Below are 23,835 nucleotides of genomic sequence, written 5' to 3' on the forward strand. Positions count from 1 at the left end.
AATTGACAGATGAAAGCTGCACAAGAAGATGCAAATGACTCCATATAGGCATACCTCTGGGAGAATGCAGTCTCCTGGGTGTTATCTACTGAGAGCCACTTTGCATAGCAATCAGGTATGAAATGGCTATACTGGTTCTGCAGTGCTGTCTCCCACAGCACACATGGAAATTAAAACAGGGACTGTACTTTGCTCTCCATGCCCTGCTCTTAAAGTAATTGCAGTCAAGGGACTGAGCCTCGTTTGGTATGACCTAATGGCAGGAGTTTGTTGTCTTTGTCCATGGAGTTTTCTTGGCAGGGATACTGGAGTGGCTTGCCGGTTCCTGCTCCAGGTGGATCACGTTTGGTCAAAACTCTCCACTATGACCTGTCCATCTTGGGTGCCGTGCTTGGCATAGTTCATAGCTTCTCTGAGTTATTCAAGCCCCTTCACCATGGCAAGGCAGTGATCCATGAAGAGATCCATGAAGGTGCTGGAGGAGACTTTTGAGAGTCCCATGGACTGCAAGAAGATCAAACCTATCCACTCTTAAGGAAATCAGCCCTGAGTGCTCACAGGAAGGACAGATCCTGAAGCTGAGACTCCAATACTTTGGCCACCTCATGAGAAGAGAAGACTCCCTGGAAAAGACCCTGATGTTGGGAAAGATGGAGGGCACAAGGAGAAGGGGACGACAAAGGATGAGATGGTTGGATAGTGTTCTCGAAGCTACCAGCATGAGTTTGACCAAACTGTGAGACGCAGTAGAAGATAGGAGTGCCTGGCGTGCTCTGGTCCATGGGGTCACGAAGAGTCGGACACGACTAAATGATTAAACAACAACAACAATGGCAAGAGTTTAGGCCGGTGGCCCCCAGGCTTGGGAACAGCTTGCCTTCCAACATGAGATGGAGCCCGTCTCTGCCTATTTTCCATGAGTGCTATTTCTTTCTATATTTCAGCAGGGATTTGATTGCATTAATAGCATGGGGAGCATTTTCATAACTAATGCTGGATGTTTTGTTCTATTGTATTATCTTAATATGTTGACTTTGAATAGCATACACCATTTCAAACAGGTGGGGAAGGAGTCTACAAATATTTTAAGTAATAAAATAAATAAAAGAAAAGAAAGATGGAAATATTACATGTGGTTTAAGGGTGCTTAATGACTTCATTACTGAGTCATTTGCAGTTCAACAGATCACTCTCCTTTCCAGGCTGAGAGGATAAATGGCAAAAACAGGTTATTTATTGGAACAGTGTGATTTTTGCAGCTGCAAAACAAAGAAGCATGGGGCAGAGCAAAGGAGAATTTCTGGAACAACAATGGGATATTAGCTCCGCCTAATGTATGATGGAGAACAGCAACAAAGATAGACATAACATTTTACAGGGACAGGAAAAAAGATCACGGAAAGAATAATTGCCACACATAGGAAGAATAAGGATATAGTTTGAGTGCCTCACCTGTAGTTTTGTGAATCATTTAATGTGTTAAAACGAATGGATGTTGTTAATATTGCAGTTGTTGTATAAGGAATTGTTATCTTGACTGGAGTGTAATTGAAATGAATAAGATTTTGGAACGCAGAAATAAAATAATCAAACCATCAATTCTAGGACGCGGTGTGTGTGTGTGGGTCACCTAAATTATATAATTTGGTATCTGAATGATTGGTATTTGTAATTGTGTTATAATTTGGCATTGCTATAATGAGGCTGTTATCGGACTGTAATTGAAAACAAATAAACATTATTATCAAAAACCAAAAAAGGATGCTACTAGTTGTATCAATAGTGATGATAATACTGATGATAATAATAGTGATCTGAATACTATTTACAATGACTACTGGTAGTAATAATAATGATAGCTGTATTAGTGGCACAGCACCGTGACCTAAGTACTCTTGAAAACACTATAAAGGTAAAGGTAAAGGTACCCCTGCCCGTACGGGCCAGTCTTGACAGACTCTGGGGTTGTGCGCCCATCTCACTCAAGAGGCCAGGGGCCAGCGCTGTCCGGAGACACTTCCGGGTCACGTGGCCAGCGTGACATCGCTGCTCTGGCGAGCCAGAGCCGCACACGGAAACGCCGTTTACCTTCCCACTAGTAAGTGGTCCCTATTTATCTACTTGCACCCGGAGGTGCTTTCGAACTGCTAGGTTGGCAGGCGCTGGGACCGAGCAGCGGGAGCGCACCCCGCCGCAGGGATTCGAACCGCCGACCTTTCGATCGGCAAGCCCTAGGCGCTGAGGCTTTAACCCACAGCGCCACCTGCGTCCCTAAATAGTAAAACACTATACACTGCAATAAACCCTGCAAAGAGGACTCAGGTTGGTCAATCCAGGTGTGGAGCTGATAGCAACTCAAAAATGAGCTTTCAAGATAGTTTGGGGAAAATCCAGAGGTGATAGAGGAGCACAAAAAGTGACGCTCAGAGAAAGAAAGAAAAAGGAAGGATAAGAGGTGTCTGATATGGATGGAATATAGGAAAATGTGTTTATACTACACATCAAACATTTATTAGTTTTCTACACCTACAGAGGGGCATTCATTTTATGAGCTTATTAAATTGCTCTGGCTGTATATGAGGTCTGTATACCCAGATGATTAAAATATGGCTCTCTTCATTTTCCAGGTGATTTAAAAGAATTAACAATGCAAGTTTATTTTCTTCTGAATAAGAAGATGAAGATCATCGTAATACATTAAAAATGAATAAATAAGAGTTAATGTGCAGTTGATTGGATTTGCGGGGATTTAATCACTAGCTCAAATGCCCAAGGTCATAGATTTAAAAGTGAAGCTAATATACTGTTTGCCTTACGCTTTCACACAAACCGGTTCAGTCCACTGCAGTTCTCAAAGAAGGGGGGCATCACAGATTGGGAATGAAATCTGAAAATGTTACTTTTGTAACAGTAAATGCTTGTCATTAGATGAATAAACACAGAATGTGACATCCTTCCATAATCAAATGGGTTTGCTGATTTCTGTGGAGCTGCTATGTTAAATGAGTCAGGAACAAAAAAAGTAGTCCAATAGCATTTGTTAAAATCACACGGGGAGAATGGATGCATTTAGATTTTTCAGAGCCAACTGATGTCAGAAGAATTTGCTCTCAGGTTGCCCTCCAAAAGTCCTGCCACTTTGAGATACAAAACAGAAGGTGGGACTACACAATTCAACTCTTTTGTGTAAAGGGCTTGAAAATTCTAAAACATGGTAGGTACAGTACGCTGCAGTTGTGATGTATAAGGAACCACCGAATGTTCTTTGTTGTTATTGTTCCTGATTTACAACCAATTTTTGCCCCAGAAAGACTCCTTGTTCCATGCTGTCATATGATGCCTCATTTGCCCCTGCTGAACCATTTGCCCTGGTCAACTGTCCCAAAATGGCCTTATCTTAGTAATTATATGTATACATAAAAGTACACAGAAAGGACTATTATGACAAAAACGTAACAAGTAACCTAATTGAAATTAGGGGGCTTCAAGTGACTTGCCCATCAACACAAATTGTTGACTTGCTAAACTGACAAACAACCACACCTACCAACAGGTGCCTGTTTTGAGGGGAACTTGGGCAATGCCACCCTTGTGAGTCTCCCAGGCATGGCAGGTGGCAGCGGTGTGGGCAGTGCCGCTACAGTGAGCAGCAGTCAGAACAGGTGGAGGTGCACAGTCTGGCACTCTGAAGAGAGGCCCAGAGGAATTGTGGGAAAATCAAGGTGGCATCACTGCCATCTTGCCTGGTTCTTTACTTTGGCATGCTGGACCATTACAAGAAGAAGGCTGGCACTGGCAGCTATGGGCCCTGCAGGACCCATGGCATATGGCATTTGGCGTTTGCCATCCTAACGTTTAGGTACTGATGCTGAGTCTGTGAGTAATGAATCAATCTGAAGCACACACATGGTTATCAATGTAACCAAGTTGGCTCGCAGGATTTTGATCACTGGGCCGTTTTAGGTTGAGTTTTCTTTTGGAACGTCTTGAAATATCTATAGCAGCTCCTGCTTGCACTGACCCACATTTATTTTACTTTAGCAAAAATAGAAAAGAGATGGGCTTTTGGAAACAATAGAAAACTATAACATACAATCCACTACCCCTTCTCTTCCTTTTTGTTCTCCGTGGCAATAGTTAAGCATCTGTTGGTGACATAAATGGATGACTTTTGTGTGCAACAGTGCTTTGACATGATTGGTTGGAAGATGAAAGGTGAAGGACGGTTGTTGCTGAGCAGTGTGGATTTGGGGGTGGGGGAGGGAACTTTTAACTTATGGCCAACTGAGAAGAACAAAGGCCTAGGTGAGAAGGGAGACTATATAAAATATTGATACAAGGAGGAAGCCTATATTTTACTCACTTATCTTCCTCTTCCTATCATGTAAGGCTTCCCAGTTATAGAATGAAGCATAATAGATGCCTTGAACTGAAGGAGTATATGGGAAAAGGGTATTAATACATCATCTTCCATTAGGATTGCAATCAATTTCCACCTAACATGAAATTTGAGGTAAATTTGCAGGGTCCTGGCTTGACAACATTCCAAAGGAATTATGAAGGAAGCTAAATATGGGGGCAGGGTTTGAAAACAAAGTGGGTTTTTCAAACTTAGGCTGCCACTGAATTGTCCTGAAAGCAAAATTCAATTTGAATGTTAGAGGTTCCCACTTCAGCAAAAGCGCTAAGGTGATTTACTGGTGGAATTTGTTGGAATGCTTCCATACCTTCTTAGTTGTCATATGCGTGAGGAAATGGAAAACTAGAGCTTACAACAGAGGGCATTAGAGGTTTTCAGTTGCAATAACACCACCAGAAACATGGACTTATGCATGTATGCTTAGGTGATTTACAAACTGACATAACATAATGACTGGGATGCTAGGAGCTACTTAGGCTCACATTAGAGTATTGCATCTTGAACTTATTTGTTTTGTTTAACAGAGGAGCCCTCTGTCACCTCCCAAACAGCTTTTGAAGCATTCTCCAGTTTCATGGAGTGTACCACACCACATTTTGTAGGGGTGTGTGGCTGCTACTTGAGAAAACACATCCAAGGCCTCATTGGGCTCATGGAACTGGTTTCACAATTCTTTGGCTTCTGGGCAATGTCAACAATACACACTTTAACTTGATTGTGCTTGTTTAATTTCTAAGATGAAATCACTGAGTGGGTTAATGGGAATACAGTGCTACCTCAGGTTACATACACTTCAGGTTACATATGCTTCAGGCTACAGTCTCCGCTAACCCAGAAATAGTGCTTCAGGTTAAGAACTTTGCTTCAGGATGAGAACAGAAATCATGCTCCGGCGGCGTGGCGGCAGCAGGAGGCCCCATTAGCTAAAGTAGTGCTTCAGGTTAAGAACAGTTTCAGGTTAAGAACGGACCTCCGGAACGAATTAAGTACTTAACCCGAGGTACCACTGTAATGGAAGAAATAAATGTATGGCATCATTTCACCTTCATAAAATAAATTAAAGATTGTTTATTTCTTCTCTTTGCTGTGTTTGGAAGTTCATACTGCTGATTGCTGACAGTCATATCAGGAGTGGAGAGACAGACAGAGAGAGAGAGAGAGAGAGATGTGTAGATGATAGATAGATAGATAGATAGATAGATAGATAGATAGATAGATGATAGATAGATAGATAGATAGATGATAGATAGATAGATAGATAGATAGATAGATAGATAGATGATAGATAGATAGATGATAGATAGATAGATAGATGACAGATATATTCATTATATTTGCTGTGTAGTGCCAAGACCAGGCATAGGGCAATAAAAACCCATCATCTAAATATAACAGACCGAGTGTGCATATAGTTCAAATACCCGTTTAATCACATCAGAATGGAGAGAAACTACAAAGACAATGACAAAGGCTGCGAGCTTCAGCTCGGAGACTGAGAACAGCGATAAGTTCAGGATGTAAAGTTTATCAAAAGGTTGGTATCAAAGACTGTGATCCCTTGCATGTAAGACAGGGGACTGGTTTCTGCATGAGCCTGCAAGCTTTGATAGAGTTTGCTCTTTTGCTCACTTTTAATGAACTTTGTCACCATCCCTAATGAGGAAAGCTTACAACATTCGAGGCTTTGTGGTTTGGGGGGAAAGTGGAGTAAAAGGGGACATGTTAGAAGGGTATAAGATTATACATATTGTGAAGAAAGTGGCCAGAATTTTTCTCTCTCTTTCATAATATTAGAATCTGGGACCACTCAGCTGCTCCTTGTGAGTTTCCCATACGCATCAGGTTGGTCACTATGAGAAAAGGATGATGGATTATATGAGTGATGCAGCAGGGCTCTTATTATGTTGTGATGTAAATATTTCATGCCACCATACTACACCAGCATAATTGGGAATAAACCCCATTGAACTTAATGGGACTTATTTCTGAGTAAACATTTTTCCATTGATTTCGAATTTCTTCACTCTCCCCCACCTAAAATGCTTAGACTTAAAAAGTGCTTAAGTTTGGTTAAGTGGTGCCAATTTTTAAAGACTCCTCTTCTTCTGTTCAATTAAAAATGACCTCCAAATCAATAGAAAACACAAGCAGCTCGTAAGTAACACCAGGCTGCGGGCACTGATGGATGCTAAAAAAGAAGAAGAAGAAGAAGAACCCAACAGGAAACTCAGGCTTAGGATTTTATTTTTTGAACTGGAACACACATAGAGAGACATGGACACACCCACATGCACCCCCCACACCCTGTTTAGAGTATTTTTTATTTTATTTAAAAGCAAAAATACAAAATTTAAGAAAGAAGATGAATAGAGAACAAATAAGTTATTTATTCTCTTCCTCAAAGACTGGATGTAGACATTCTGGGCTCCACATGACTGCCAACAAGAAGAAGCAGCCAAATCCTGTGTCTCTTCTTCCTCTCCCCTTGACATCCCATAATATCTAATGCTACACAGTGTGTGACACACAGGAGACCCCTGGGGGCAGCCCCCATTATTTCCTTCCTAGGGGTGAGAGGTGAGCAACAGCAACCCCAATTCACTGAGAGGCCGCTGTAGAGGTGACATTATGAGAGCTGCCAAGGAGGCATTGCGGTTGTCACTGCCACCACAACAGTAATGCATTCCTTGGAAGCCGAATCTTCTGCCCGTGTGGATCCTGCCACCTGAGGCAGTCACTTCACCTTGCCTTACAGGTGGGCTGGTCCTGAGCCTTAGATAGAAGCTGCAAGGTGCAGCTCTGGAGCTCACCACAAGGTGAAGCCACAAGCAAGCCTGAAGGCTGCTAGTCTGACCTGTCAAGCAAGGAGTTTGTATTGAAACTAATAAGTATGTAGAAGCAAAGTGATAGCGTCAAGCTTTAATCGAAGACAAATGCCCACAAAAGCAGTTCAATAAGGGAAAATATCATACCTTTGGTCCCCAGGTGGGCAAACAATCAATTATAGTACTGGGAAGCTGTAGGTCTTTAGGAACTGAAGCATATCTTTGTGCTAAACCACATGTTTATTTAAATCTAAAATTAACTTTTAAAGGACATCCCCATGCTGCTTCAACTGATGGCAATAATAGGAAGAACCACATGCGTTTTGGCAAGAATCAAGAAAAGGATGACCCACAGAGAGATGGCTGCTGGAAGGAGAGCAGTGAAAGGAGGGCCCAGGAAAACCCTGGAAGAACTGAGGTAACATTTGCTTCCTGTGGATGAGGAACAAAGGCTGGAAGTTCCTTCTTTTGTGCTGACTATTATTTGAATTTAGAACTTCCTCCTCCTGCCCTCAAAATAAGAATGAGTTATTTGTAAATGCTTTCTGGGCTATTTAATTAATGATGACAAGCTCCAAATGGCAGAGCAGAAGACAGTTTTTCAATCTAATCCTGGCATGGTCCATTCAACCAGGAACATGTCACTTTGTGACTGGAACAACACAACCTATTTGTTTCTGGACCCAGTTCAAAGTGCTGGTTTTGACCTTTAAAGAGTTTAATGGCTTGAAGGACACCCTTATCCCATATGAGCTGCCAGCATATTAAGATGATCTATAGAGGTTGTCCTCTCAGATTGGAACCAATTTCTGGTTAGACTGAGGAAAGGTGTCTTTTCTGTTGACCTGCTCAACTTTGGACACACCCTTATTGACCTTCCATTGTGGTGTCAAAATTTACCACCTGGCTTTTGTCACTCCCTTGGGAAATGACGACGACAATGATTTAGGAAATATTGATTGCTGGTTTCTTAATTGTTTTTATTTCTTAGTCTGCTCTCCTGTTTTGCTTTGAGGTTTTGTTGTATTTTATGGTTCTTGTGGTGAGTCTCCTTGAGGTTTTGTAAGGAAACGAGCAGTGGTTCAGGCAAATGGGGCACTGCCCCAACAACTTCATTCTGGCCTTGGCCAGCCTGAACTAACCCTTGGCCAGCCCTGAACTAACCATGACCCTGCTTCCTCCCTGCACTGTCCAGTTAAGTGGCAGTGGTGCTGCCATTGGGATAGCTTCCCCTAAGAGCAACAAATGTCATCCTACAACACACCTTTCCATTGAGTGAAGATGCAGGGCTTGAGGTTGGGTTGGATGCCACCCCAATTATTTTCAGGTAGACCTACAACCATACTAGAGGGACGCAGGTGGCGCTGTGGTCTAAACCACTGAGCCTAGGGCTTGCCAATCAGAAGGTTGGCGGTTCAAATCCCCTCGATGGGGTGAGCTCCCGTTACTCGGTCCCAGCTCCTGCCAACCTAGCAGTTCAAAAGCATGTCAAAGTGCAAGTAGATAAATAGGTACCACTCCGGCGGGAAGGTAAATGGTGTTTCCATGCATTGCTCTGGTTCACCAGAAGTGGCTTAGTCATGCTGGCCACATGACCCAGAAACTGTCTGCGGACAAACACTGGCTCCCTTAGCCTATAGAGCAAGATGAGCGCTGCAACCCCAGAGTCATCTGCGACTGGACCTAACGGTCATGGGTACCTTTACCTTTACAGCCATATTGCACCTTTCCATGTGGAGATAATTATGTCTGGCCAGAACATCCCATGCCCTCTTCTGTCTCTCACTTTGTAACCCTCCCGCTTCTCTTTTTCTCCCACTTCAGGCATGGTGGGGTTGTGCAGTTGTGTGGTGTGGCTGAGAAAAGAAAGCCCCAAAGCTTCAAATACATGAGTTCTAGACTAGTGAACCCATTTCTCCCTTGGTTGGTTAAATCTTACTAAAACCCACGAGCATGATTGAAGTTCATGCATATTTGCACAAGTTTGCATTGCTTCGACAAACAATTCTTCTATCAGAAAGGGTTAGAAACAAAAACGGGGAGAGAACCAGCCTGGAGATATTTATGAGCTTGCAAAGCTAAAGGGGGAAAAATAATTATATACATCTCTTAGCAAAATGAACAAAAAAATTAATCACCTCTTTTTCCTGCTGACAAACATTGATGAATTCTTAAGCAAGGTTGCTTCTGACTATTGTTTATGTTTGATATTGAACATTATGTCCCCTGCTCCTACAAATGGTTTCCCTCCATTCTTTCCCCAGGCTTTTCTGATACGCTTGTTTGAATGAGTGTATGTTCTTCTGACATGTCGCTACTTTAAAGGGGAAATAAAATTTTAGTGACTAGACAGCTAGGTGAGGCAAAAATAATACATTTTGGGGGGTTGTGCATATCTGTTGTTATTAGAGAAAAAACTACATGCAGACTTTATGACTGACCTGCTGGTAATTAGAGAAAACCTGAAACGCAACCACCTACATTAGATTTTTTAAAAGACAGACTTACATACAGGGCTGGCGTGATTGTGAGGCATGCTCACACAGATGCTAGGACCCACATGACCTTGGAGGATCAGCTTTTGATGTCCATATCTGGGCCACCTTTAAACTAAGAGAGTACCTTAAAAAAAATTCAGCACCAAGGTGCTGGACAGCTCCCAGCTTGGAATCACCCTTTATGCCTCAGAGCATTCCTGCTTTATCTCTGCAATGTTGGTTCTAGTTGGAAATAGGAGTTTGATTTTTTTCTTTTATTTCTTTGCTGCATTTATATCTCACCTCTTTCTCTAAGGAGCTCAAGGTGGCATAAATAGTCCCCCCCCCATAACTTAACCCCACAACAATCCTGGGAGACTGTGACTGGCCTCAGGTGAGCTTCATGGCTGAGTGGGGATTTGAACCCTGGTCTCCCAGGATCTAGTCCAAAATTCTAACCCAGTGGTTCTCAACCTGTGGGTCCCCAGATGTTGTTGGACTACAACTCCCATCATCCCTGAGCTCTGGCCTTGCTAGCTAGGGGTGATGGGAGTTGTAGTTCAACAACATCTGGGGACCCACAGGTTGAGAAAGGCTGTTCTAACCACTACAGTGAAGATCTAGCTACCTATAGGAGTAGCAAAGTCCCTTCTTGCCTCTCCACTGTCTCTCCATGTGTGTTTGTAGTTCTGTAAGCTCATATTAGGAAGCACTGCAGGTGTCTGTAATACAATAAAGGGGAGAATGGCTCTTGCAAAGTCTACAGTTGCTCAATTATGCACATCACCAGTTTTCAATTGGAGGATCTCTACAAAGGAGAGATGTTAAGTTGGCATGTAAAATCTGCTGCCAATTTAGTTCCCCTCTGTGAAGGACGGAGGGGGAGGGAGATGAATAAGGTGCTACAGGCTAGCAGCTTGTCAAAATATCTCTTGAAATGGTAGGTTCCAAGCCATTAAATCCCAGCTTATGCTATACCCCAGAGATTCCTAAAATAGCTCCACAGTATGCATGAGTAGGTATGAAAGATAAAAAAAGACAGATGCTGTATTGACCTCCGCTCATTGGAACCTGGTCCGCTACAATATTAGTGACATAAAAGACAGTGCTAGAGCTTTTCTTTGGACCACGCTACGTCTGACAGTGTGTGTGTATGGAATTTATTAGAGTAATATTACCCAGTGTGTGTTTTCACAGGGAAAATTAATGCCATAATCCCACTGGGACATTGAATTTCCTTTCTAGAAACCAGTTCACGGAGCCAATTAATATTGATCAAGTCACTCTCCTGGACAAGAGAATTCTTCCTAAGAATTCCTAAAATGAAGAAATTGATGTTTCTGAACCAAGCGCTCATAAATTATCAGGCAGGTGCAATTCAAGCAACGTTGAATAATTTGTGTATTCCCACAAAGAAAAGTGAGAGAAAACTAATAAGGCATTCACATGCATTGAAATCTGGGGATGAAACAACTAATATAGTTAATGCTGTGCAGCTTTATTTACTAAATTTTGGCTCAAATAAAACATGCACAGTATGAATTTGACCTGATATAGTAGTTTACATTGCCACCACTGTGTACTTTGGTTGGTGCTGAGCTGTGACAGGGCCTTCTCAGTTGTGGTTCCTCATTTGCGGAATGCCTTGCCAGGAGGAAGTTAAAAACATCTCTTTTCACCAATGCTTTCAATGGCTGAAAAAGATTGCTCCTGGGAGCCTTGAAACTATCAACTCTGAGAGTATGTAACTGTTGTTAGATCTTCTTAATGTTTATAAACGTTTTAAATATGGGGAAGGGCAGGTTATAAATTTAACAAATATATAAACATCTTGTCCAAGGAAACTAGTACGCTATTTCTCAATTTGTTTTTCAAATCAAAAATAGCTATTTAACGAGACAGAAATGCTTCCCTGTAGCACTTAAATTGCATAAATAGTCATCTTTTCTGTATTTCTTTTTAACCCTGTTTAATAACAGTGTTTCTCCTGGCTGCTGTATCTGCATCCTTTTCCTTCTTGAATTTTAGCCCTAATTGACCCTGCCCCCTCTCCCTCCCTCCCTCTCTTACTTTGCAGTGCTGGGAAATAGATTCTCAAAAAAAATGGCAACTAATATCAGCTTAGTTCTGCTACACTACTATAGGTGTAAGGTCTGTAGGTCTGAACCCAGGATCCTCTGGTGCCTTAAATACATTGGAGGGGGGCATTCAGCACTCATTTGTCTCCTATCCCTGAATACTTAGCCCATTCTCTTCCAACCCTGCCTACCTCCCAACACTGTTGTAAAACTCTCATCAATAGCAAACTCTAGACGGTTGCAACATGGAAGACCAAAATTTTTCAGCTAACTTACAGTCCCTTCAAATCCTTCCAATTCTGCAAAGGCTGATGTGATCCTCTGTTATACCTGGGTAGATTAAAATATAAATATTTTTTGTCATTTTTTTTGCTACCCAGTCACAGGAGATTTTGGTCCTAGGATACTGTCAAATTATCCTAATTAATGTTGTGCAAAGTGCTTTGCTTGCTGAATGGGGCTCCAAATGCCCTGTCAACCTCTTCAGGGAAAGCCAAGAAATAGGAGACTAATGGCAATGCAACAAACAAAGCAAATGTTGCTTCTCTTTTATTTTCCAACATGTGCTCCAGTTTTATGATAATCAACAATTGCTCTGAATCAAGGATTTTCCAGTTTAATCCACAATTGTTTTCTGGCTTGTTTGACCACCTCCCCCCACCCCCACCCTGGCAACCCACTCTGTCCCTGCTGTGGTGTTTTTCTGAAGGCACCTTTCACTGTGGGCATGCCATATGGCATATACCATCTGGGGTACCTATTCAGCAGTGGTAGATGATCATTAGCCTTAATTAAACCAATTATACCTACATCACATGAATGCCATGAATGATGAATTGGAGCCCAAGTGTAGGTTGTCTTACATATACAATATGCACAAACATCTCGAGGGAGCAGGAAGGAACTTTGAGAAATTTTCTGAATAAAAAATACTCTAAGAAACCAGGTAGAATGCTGGGAGGGCAAACGTAAGCAACAGTACTACATATACCTGTTAGTATCTGTAGAATAGATGGCATTAGGGAAAAGAGGTGGCAGTTGGCAGTTGTTGGCAGTTGGCAGTTGGCAGTTGGGAGTTGGTTGCAGGGATGCCAACAGAATAAAATATTGGGGAGGCCCAAGTTAAAAAAAAAGGTAAAGAATCCCTGGATGGTTAAGTCCAGTCAAAGGTGACTATGGGGTTGTGGTGCTCATCTTTCAGGCCAAGGGAGCCGGCGTTTGTCCACAGACAGCTTTCTAGGTCATGTGGCCATGACTAAATTGTTCTTCTGGCACAACAGAACACTGTAACGGAAACCAGAGTGCATGGAAACACTGTTCACCTTCCCGCCGCAGTGGTGCCTAATTATCTACTTGCACTGGCGTACTTTCGAAATGCTAGGTTGGCAGGAATTGGGACAGAGCAACAGGAGCGCACCCCATCACATAGATTCGAATCACCGACCTTCTGATTGGCAATCCCAAGAAGCTCAGTGCCATCCACATCCCCTCTGTAGGGCCAGGTAAGACCCACCCTACATAATTGATCACATGACACAGTGCACACACACACCATTTAAATAGCAATGCCCACCAACTTTGGGGAGCCCAGCCCCCTCAGATATTTTATTGGGGGGCTGAAGTCCTCTCAGCCCCCAAGAGTTGGCTCCTGTGGTTGGCTGGCTATATTCTGTGCATTCTGCCTTGACTGTTAATGTGAGAGGTGTGGGGACTTCCTGCAGATGCTGTCTGGAGGAGTTTGTAAATAACACCTGTTGCCAGCCTGAGAAGTAAACAGAAAACTATTTCTGTAAGGCATATATGTTTGTCAGGTTTAGCGCTTCTTCCAAACAAGACACGGAACGCTGGCAGTTTAAGTAGCTGAGGTTTATTTCTCAATAACAGACTTACAGCAAGCTTCCACAACTCATCCTTTGCTGCCAGTCAGTTGACTCGACTGGCTTCTGACCCCTCCCAAGGCCAGATATACGCCACATCTTCCCCCACCTCTGCTCTAATCACTTGCTCCGTGTGGCATTTGCCTCCTAGGTGGGTCATAAGGAAAGGGTTAAAATGAGTGTGATGTGATTGGCCAGTGGAAACTGATAGGAGGAGTTAGGATTAGAGAGGGAGTTGTGTGAGAGTCAGTTGAGAGTTGGGAGTTGAAGAAGGAGGAGGGAGGAATAGTCTGTGGGTTGGGCGAGTTGTGTGATGAGAGAGTGAGAGGAATGGTTAGGTGAAGTCAGATAGATAGATAGTTGGGATAAGCAGTTTGAAGTTGTTAGGAACAAATAAGACAGTTAAGGAACTAAGATTAAGAAACTGCCAAGAAAAATTAACTGAAACCATAAGCTTGTTCATGCCTATAAAAAACTTGATTATTTGTTAATGTTACCAACTGACTAGACTCCGTGTGTACCCGTGAGAAACGGGTTGGTGGCAGTGAAGAACGCAATTACAGTGGTGGCACAGGGTCAATAGACCGTCAAACGTCCGGGGGCCCTGTGTGATCACCTCCTACTTCTTGGAGACTCAGGTGCAGATGTTCATGGGTGATCAAAGTCCCGACAGGGGACGTCAGGACTGGGGGCAAAATGGCGGGGTGGGAGCAGGAACGGGGGTCCAGAAGCCAGGAGTCAGGAACTCAAGGGTCTGAGGATCAAGAAGCAAGGAGTCATGAAGCCAAGGTTCAAGGATCAGGAAGCAAGAAGCCAAGCACAGCAAGGCAGGAAACAAGTTGCTGTGGCAAAGAACCGAAGGGAAATGCTGACCTAATATCCCTTCCCAGCTCTTGCCACCAGGTGCTGTGAGTTACCAATCGGCCTCACCTGTGAGGCTGCGCCTTGCCTCTTCAGAACAAACTTAGGAAGGCCCCAGTCCTGCAAAGTCCTATTGGTCACAGGGCCTGGCTCCTGCATGCACACCTGACAGCAGCCAATTTCTCCTTCTCTGGAGATGGAGACTCAGGTGCAGCCAATTCCTCTTCCTCTGGAGATTCCTCTCTGCTGGACGTGTCCCTGACAAGGTTCCTTACAAATAGCTAACAATACCTTCCTACAGATAAGGAAGTTAGATTGGCTTCAGCCACAGCCAGGGCCTTTTCAACTCTGCCTCATGAGACCAGGGCCCTGCAGGATCTGATTTCTTTCCGCAGGGCCTGTAAGACAGAGTTGGAGCCAATTTGATTCCCTCCCTCCCTCCCTCTCTTTCTTTTTTCTTTTCCTTCTCCTCCTGCGATGAGGCTACATTTTAATATTTTAATGTTCCATTATTTTAATGTTGTATTTTATTTTTGTTTTTAAGTTGTAATCATTCATCTTGTTTTTATTATTGCTTGTAAGCCGCTCTGAGCCCGGCCTTGGCTGGGGAGGGCGGGGTATAAATAAAAAATTATTATTATTATTATTATTATTATTATTATTATTATTATTACAGATAATGGGATGGATCCAGTGTTCCTTTCATTCAGAGAAGGAACTGAAATCCTGCAGAGGCCCCTGTCATAGGGAAGGAGGGGTGATTTTAATCAGTTCCTCCTTTTCCCTATAGCCCCTCCCTTCTGGATGGTCCCACAACCTTCCAGAGTAGCTTTGTTGCAGGGGATAGCAAAAGATGGCAAACCCCCTCATTTTCCTCCACCAGGAATGTCTCATGACCTTCTCCTGAACCCCTTTCAATGCAGCAGCCACACATCTCATGGGAGGACAGGACACATCGCTCAATATCCGAGGAGCGCATGCTTTGCCTCCAGAAACATTTGGTCAAAATGCACCTCAGAAGGGCCATTAGCATATTTGTTTATCTCTTTTAGCCACAAGTCGGTAACGAAAACACTTGTTAAAGACGCTCACTTTGATTTATATTGCACCCAATAAATTCACCTACAAGTGGATTGTCTTGGAAATATAATTACACATTTATTTCCTCTACAGTGCACTTTTGGGCGGAAAGCAAGACATTAACGGTGCTGTGGAAAGCCTGGAGGTGCCAGAGCTCTTTGCAGGCTCTTGGCTTGCCCGCCTGGCTTCCTTCTTCCTTCTTTTAGTCAAAGAGCCAGCTTCTCCGTAGAAGGAACAGCATGTGCCACAGCTAGGAAGATGCCCAGAATGGCAAACTTAATTTTGAGAGAGAGAAATCCCTCAAACTTTGTGCAGTTTGATAAAAAAGAAGAAAATATAAACTAACAGAGCTAACTTGCCTCCTTTCTGTTTATCCCCCCCCCCCATGGAAAGCAGATTAATTTTGCTTTCCATCATTTTCCCCCAAGAAACTTGTAACATTGACATTATACATTAATTATTGTGTTTTCTCTGAAATAGCTGTGGTGGATGTTCTATGCAGACACTGCTCCCAGCTTTGCCATGAGTCTTCTACTGCTTGTAGGCATGAGCCAGCCAAAAGACTGAAAGCCATGCACTTGCATAGAGATCCAACCAATGCCAAACTGGGGGTTCTGTTGCAGCCACCATTTCTCTCTCGCAGCCTTGCGTATGTTGAAGGGCATGAACAGTTTGCAAGAATGGGCTCTGAGTGCCAGGAACCAGAATAGTTAAGAATAAGGGTTTTCGAAGTTTTTTTGGGGAAGGTGTGTAGCTCTTTACTATATATATATATATATATATATATATATATATATATATATGTTTTACATAACAAATTTAAATTCAAACACACCAATCACCTCTTTATTTAGGATTCTCCAAATCCTTTGACCTCCCTCTGCCCTTCCATGGTTACCATTGTCAATCCCCCCCCCCAACTGCTTATCTTATTTTCTCTAATTTGTAAAAAAAGAAAGAAAAAGTAATCCATTTTCCCATGGTTTTTCATACATTAAAAGCATGACTCAAATCCTGCCAGTTTTTAGCAGTTTACAGTGTTCTCTTAAATACATTATAAATTTCCCCCATTCCTGCTTAAAATTCTTCTCGTCCTGGCCTCTGATTTTCCCAGCCGATTTCGCCATTTCGGCATAGTCCATCATCTTCATTAGCCATTCGTCTCCTGTTGGAACCTTGTCTTCTTTCCATCTTTGGGCCAGTAATATCCTCGCTGCTGTCGTCGCGTACATGAATAGGCATAAGGTGTGCAGCTCTAACCCCATGCCATTTTAGCCACTTGAATGACTGCAGTGACCATCCTCATAATGCCACTGTCTGTGGTGACTGGATTGTTAGGGCATCATCCACCCAACTTTTACCCTTCTGCTTCCTATGAACACCCACACAATCTGTTCTGGGTCCATTCCCCCCCACCCTGCTCCAGTCCTCTGGAGCAGATTTGAAGAGGGGAATACACAGGGACAGGAGGGGCCAGCTCCATTGCACAAGCTGATGGAATGAGTTATTTCATGCTACATTTGATACTTCTCTTTTAACAGACCCCCAAACCGCTCCACATAATTCTCTGTTCTCTGTTCTCTAGCACACATATCCCAGTCCAAAGTGGTCACAGATTCAGCAAGTCTCTGAGAATGATTTCTTCATCCCTCTGCAAAGCTCACAACACAGCTGACTGGGGGCTTCAGAAGAGTAAAGGTGAGAAAGTATTGGCTGGTTTTATTACCCCAATTTTGATTGGTCGGTTAATATCACCAGGGTGAAAACACGTGGCATGTTTACTGAAGAAATCCCACGAGTTCATTGGCAGCCATAACTGACATGGACAGATCCACAGCAAAACATGATCAACCTTCGTGATGTTCCCATTGAAACACCTTTTGAAAAAGGTACAACACATATAACAATAAGCGACTTACCCTCTGCTCTGTGAAGTCAGGGAAAGAGAAAGGATGGCCAATGGCGATGACTGCCACAACAGGCTCAAATCAAAATGTCCTTTCATCTGTTTTGAATCTGACACTTTTGACATTATTTAATGTTGGCTTTTCCCGATATCAAAAGTTCCCGATCCACCTTCTTAATGTCATTTGCTGCTTTGTGTGCACTTTGATCACATCTCCTCCTCCTCTCCTCCCTCCGTCTAAAGCAAACTATTCCAATCTGTTTGTTCTGTCACCATGCAAAACCCTTTTATCCATGGCCTTCATAATTGATTGTTGTTTTTTTCACTGAAACTCCTGCAGCAGTAGGCTTGTCAGCAATGGACAGAAAGGAAAGCAGACTTTAAAATTCTGCAGAGCATTGAAAGGTAAAGTCAGAACTGTGAGTCTGGTGTGGAGCTTCAGACTGCAGTTTTGAGAGCACACAGGAAGTGAGAACAGACCTGAGAGGCCTCTCAAAAAATGGAAGACCCTTTTGAGTATGCTTTCATTCCAGGAAAAGCAATCATAGAGGGCCTTTCAGATGATGTTAGATTACGGTTCCCATCAGCTCCACCTTTCTCTTTTTCTCTCTTTCCCTTTCCAGTAGCCTGCCATGGGAGGCACAGGCTGCTCTTGCCTCAAGTCTGAACTGATCACGTGTAGAAGGCTTTTGAAATTAAGCTGCAGGCTACAGAAAATTAGGCTGACGGTTGCTGAAGGCCCTAGAGCCACAGGCTGTCCAGCTCTGCTTCATCTAGCGGTCTAGCTGTTAAACTGAAAGCAGGGTACCACTTCCAACCTGCACATCCCATGCAAATGTTTGCCTGCCACCTGCACAGCACGGTCAGCTTCTCAAAAAGAAAAAGAAAAATCTAAATAAGCTGATATACTCAACCCTGTGGTCTTTAGGGGTGTCTTGTGATGGATTAGATGCAGATGTGTAATAAGTAATTAATTTAGAAAGGTGGAGGCCACAATTGGAAGGAGGTATCATTTTCTGATCTGACATGCCTAGAGCCACACAGTTGGATTTGGGTTTCACTGGACCAAGGCCAAGACTCAGTTCCAATTGACTATTTCAGAGAAAGAGATGCTGTGGCTGAATGTTTGTGAATTTGAATGTGTGTGCATTTCTTTCTCAGGTTTTTCTTTCAGCTCTGTGATTAATACACCCATATGTAAGTATTTCTTACATGTAAAGGTTGTGATCTTCTGGAAGGAAGCACTGTAGTTTAATCTAACCTTGGGTTATGACATGCTGTTAAATCCAGAGCTATCATTCATAGAATCACAGAACTGGAGAGTTGAAGGGACTGTGAGGGTCATCTGGTCCAACCCCCTGCCATGCAAGAATCTTTTTGCCCAACGTGGGGCTTGAACTCATGACTTTGAGATTGAGTCTCACGCTCTACCAACTGAGCATTGCTTAACTAGAATGAGGGATTGCTTAAAGGAGAAAAACACGGGCTTGTAGCAGTTTTTATTGCCATAAGATTGCCAGGATTGAATGACTAGTAAATGGGAAAGTCGGGACAGGAGTCATATTTGATTCCAAAAAAATTAAAAATAATAAAAATGATTCACTTATGTACAAAAGAAATGGACAAATTTAATTAGATTTAGAGAAGTATGAAAGATACATTATCTAATCTATATGGAATGGTCTCTGTTCACTTTTGGGATTTATATTAGCATCCATATGGTAAGAACTGGAATGCCCAGTCCAGGGCAAAGAGCAAAAAGAGCTGCATGCTTATAACCTCAGTAAGATACTTGCATACTCTCCAAGTGTCCCAACTTTCCAGGAACAGTCCTGGAATTATGAAAGCTATCCCAGCTTCTGATTTGATCCCGAAATGTCCCTATTTCCCCTGCCAGTGCCGCCACTACTAACCTCGGGGAGGAGGAGGTGCTTGTTCCGAGCGGCAGCTGCGACTGCGAGGAAGCATCCCATTGCCTCTCCATGGCCTCCTCCCTTGGGCAGTTCATAGCAGCTGCTGGAGAGTGGGCAAGGAAGAGGAGAGGTTCCTGCCCCCAAGACCCAGCCCTATGTGATACGCAGGCTCTGAGGGGCAAAACTGCCCTGGGCAGGAAGAAAGTGGTAGCAGAGCAGAGTGCAAGGGGTCTTGGTTATGGGGAAAAATTACTTTGTGCCTCTGTGTCTAATCTTGCCCTTTTCTACAATTTATTTCTTGGTGTGTGTTTTTATTTTTTGTATTTCTACCAAAGAATAAAATAGAATAAGTTTGGGATTAAGAGGTTTTCTCAGGCTGTGTCCCATTGGTGAAGTGGTTGTGGCACTTACCCTTCTTTCGATAGGAGATGCTCTGTGGAGGGGGGAAGCAAAAAATGGGAAGTCAAGGAGGGTTATTTGGGGTGTGTGTGAGAAATGTCCCTATTTTCACCTGAGGAATTTTGGAGGGTATGTTCAGCAGTGTAGCATGGGTTGCTGGTGCCCAGGGCAGGCAAGCTGCTGACACGACTGGAGCGCCCCACCACCACAAGAGCCAAATGGGGCCATGCAGCACCAGCTGCCTGCACAGGGGGGAGCCTGGCCAGCTGGCACAGCCCTTGGTGGACACAATCCCCCCCCATGCCCACAAAGAGGAGACCCGTTCCATGTTGTGCTGGGGTCGCTCTTTGCTCACATACCTCTGTACGTGCTTGTTCACCGTGGGCCTCGGCTGTTCTGCCACTTTTGCCGGGGTGGGGCAGGCATCCCCATGGAAGCTGGCACCTGCATGGGGGTGCGTAGTTGCACAACCTCAGAATTTTGTGCCCGAGGCCATGGCCCCCCACGCAAATAGCATCAGTCCACTTCTTGGAGGCAGAAAGAATTGGGAGGAAAGATTAGCGCTGCTTCCCCATTCTCTCCTCTGAAAGCTGGTTGAAGCTATGATTAATTTTCTAACTGGGTTTCTATGTGCATAGCCCCAACAGCCAGACAGGGCTGAGGATGACCCACACATGAGGTTTTTCATTTATGGTATCTAAGGAACAGGCTCAGCAAAGCTGAATCAGGGTCAATGGGTTTAAATTTGGATACTACTTTGTTACATTGGTGAACTTTATAGCTTTGTGTCAACTGACCAAGAATTATAGTAGTTAGAGGTTTCTTAAAAGGTGTTTAAAAAGTGTACTCTCAGACTACGCAAATGCACTTCCCTGAGGATAGTGATAACTACTTAATGTGACCAAATCTTTTTTCCTCCTTTTATTGATGATGCTTTCTTTAATGTACAGTACTTATTCACAGAAAACCACATGCAGGGGAGAAAATATATGGTCCCCCCCCCCATAATATCTGTTAATATAGAGAGAAAATTATATATATTACTACCCTGGGTCTTTTGTGCACTTTTAAACAAAATACTGAGCACTTTAATCTTTCCAAAATCAACTGAGCTAAATATTCATCAATCATCCCTGCTAAAGAATAGCATTTGTTTCACACAAGAGGAGTCATTAAAACTTGCAATTAATTGCCCGTGACCCAAATTCCTACTGTGTCCCAGCTGGCATGAAAAACACTACAGTTTGCAAACAATCTTTTCCCTTTCTTTAACCTTTGGCACGCAAAACGTATTACCCAAGTGTTATTAATTAAACCAGGTCAGCAACGCCAGAGCACTGCCCGCTGTTCATCGCAGTGGGGAAGAGTGATCCATAGCATTCTTAATCCGCAGCACCGAAGTGCGCAAGCTTAGAAAATTTACACCCAAGCCTCTCAAAGCATAGTTAATTTGTTCACATTTTCCTAAGATCAATTAACAGCAGGGAGGCATTTTAATGAAATAAAGTTGTGATTCCCACAGGGACTATTTGGAAAGAACATTACAAAGCAGCGTGTGCGTTACGCTTTTACATTAAGACATGATTAATAACACCGCTGTTAAGCTCCACATCAGCTTACATATAGCAGGGAGTTAATAGGTGCCGCTAATTAAGTAATCATATTCTTTAGCATATACCCCCGCCAAAATGTCTTCCTCCCATCACTTAAGTTCGTCCTTCAGGACCAGTAGAAATGGGCATCACTAAAAGAAGCCATTAGGTTTTCTTCTGTGTTGTGGTTTTCCAATAAAAGCTAAGATCCCCTTGGAACATTACAGAAGCATTAATTGATGGAGGCAGTTCTTCGCTGAAACATCCAAAGGCAACACAAAGCATCTATAAAGGAATGAAGCCAGGACACTCCAGCATGGGGGACCAATGAGCCCCACAACCACACACCTCTGTATTTGGGGCTTGAGACTCTCACTAGGTGAAGCTCCCTCTCCAGGCCACACCCCTTATTCATCCTGCTCTGATCCCTTCTTAGCTGCTTTCATCTGGCTGGAACATGTCTTTGGGATAATGCTTTCCTGAATGGAATATACAGAGCTGTGTGTGTGCGCATGCAGGAACCTCTGAATTTCACGTGGGCGGAAGGTAGACCACTTTATTTATTTATTTATTTATTTATTTATTTATTTATTTATTTTATCGGTTTTCACATATTATATTACAATACAGATGTACCGAAGCCAACACCATTTCTTCCCCATTCCACCATACGTTTACATTTATATTTTCTCAATCCATCATATTATTCTTTTCTCCTCTCTCCCACTTCCCTCCGCTCCCACTCGATTTCCTCGACATTATACAATTTACAATAATCTTTGCATTCCACAATCTTCTCAAATCATCTATATGTTCTTATTAGCTTTCCTTACTAATTTTCTTCCATCCAGTACTTCACATTTTAATCTAGGCATATTAGCGTATCATTTTTTGAGCAATATTTTGCCATATATTCATCAAAACATTTCCACTCCTTTTTTAATTTTTGATTCGACTGATTTCTTATTATAGCAGTTAATTTTGCCAAAATTAAATATTCATTTAGTTTACGAATCCATTTCTGAAGGTAGACCACTATAAAAAGGTAAGAGCAACACCTATTGGTTCCATCTACTTTGTCAGTGGTTGGCAGGGCCAGAGGCAAAAAAAGTAGATGGAATAAAAGGTAAAAGCAACACCAACTGGTTCCATCTACTTTTTTTACATCTGGCCCTGCCAACCACTGACATGTGCCCCCTCTCCCTAGGATACTGGCCACAACGGAGTTTGGACCTCTGGCTGAAATTAATTCTCAACCCTGAAATAAATTATATTTAGGGCAGAGTTAACCTAGAACATATTGGCCCAGTATGAAACTTGAAAAACATAATAATGCAATATAATATTACCTAATGAGAACCCGTGGGTCAGGAAGATTAGAGACTGAAGTGTATAATAATAATAATAATAATAATAATAATAATAATAATAATATCCTGCCCATCTGGCTGGGTTGCCCGCTGGCATCCCCCACGCTACACCCCTGATCAGAGTTCCCTGGAAAGAGGGATTGATTGTTAAACTACTTTAATAATTTTAGCTCGGGGGGGGGGGATAGAGGTTTCTCAACAACAGGCATAGGCAAACTTGGCCCTCCAGATGTTTTGGGACTACAACTCCCATTACCCCTGACCACTGGTCCTGTTAGCTAGGGATGATGGGAGTTGTAGTCCCAAAACATCTAGAGGGCCGAGTTTGCCTATGCATGCTCAACAACTTTCAGCACCCTTAACAAGTAATAGTTCCCAGGATTCTTTGTGGGAAGCCATAACTGTTTGATGCTGCTTTAAGTGTATAGTGCAATTCGGGCCTCACCTTCAGCCAAGACCTGATGGAGGCTTGGAGAAGAGCAGGAAGCACACTCCTGCAACCTTAGGAGAAACCTGAATCTTGTGTCTCTGGTGCAGGTTTTGATCAACCAATATGCACTGAGCACTTTTCTCCCACTTAGACTATAGTTACGGACAGAGGTATCTTTTAGCCTGTTCTTCTGTTCCCTCTGGTCTTTTGGTGCTACCTCCTTTATATCCCTTTCTTGATTCAGAATAAGCGAGCTTCATGCGTTATTAAATTAATTGTTCAATTCTGAAAGAGTTTTCAATGCGCTGTATGCTAAGTTAAAGTCTAATATATACAGCCCCAACTAGATTGTATGTATTATGCATTTCATGCATTATGCATCTAATCATCTAATGACCTCTTAAGTAAGATGGCCTATGCTCAGTCAGATATGCACCTTAGTTTAAATTCAGTGCCACGTTAAGGTACCAGAATGGGCAAGGGGTGCAGAACTTAATGTCAAAGAGAGCAAACGGGTCATCTGTGCCACCACATCTACAGGCAGCCCAGCCTACCAACTGGGCTCCTAACATCTGTGGATTTTCCTGTGGTGATTCATACAGTCATG

General features: G+C 42.9%; 1 long non-coding RNA gene across 4 annotated transcripts in view; it reads right to left on the minus strand.

The window, feature by feature from the left end:
- Positions 1-23,835, minus strand: part of LOC307218966 — a 176,842-nt gene that overhangs the window by 139,451 nt on the left and 13,556 nt on the right. For 2 of the 4 annotated variants that reach the window (XR_013840200.1, XR_013840202.1), the window contains exons 1-2: positions 12,792-12,848; positions 12,077-12,130 (exon numbers count right to left, since the gene is read on the minus strand). This is a non-coding gene — a long non-coding RNA (uncharacterized lncRNA). The other 2 variants (XR_013840203.1, XR_013840201.1) reach the window with 2 other exon arrangements.

Source organism: Podarcis cretensis, assembly GCF_951804945.1.
Source record: "Podarcis cretensis genome assembly, chromosome: 6".
Lineage (NCBI taxonomy): Eukaryota > Metazoa > Chordata > Lepidosauria > Squamata > Lacertidae > Podarcis > Podarcis cretensis.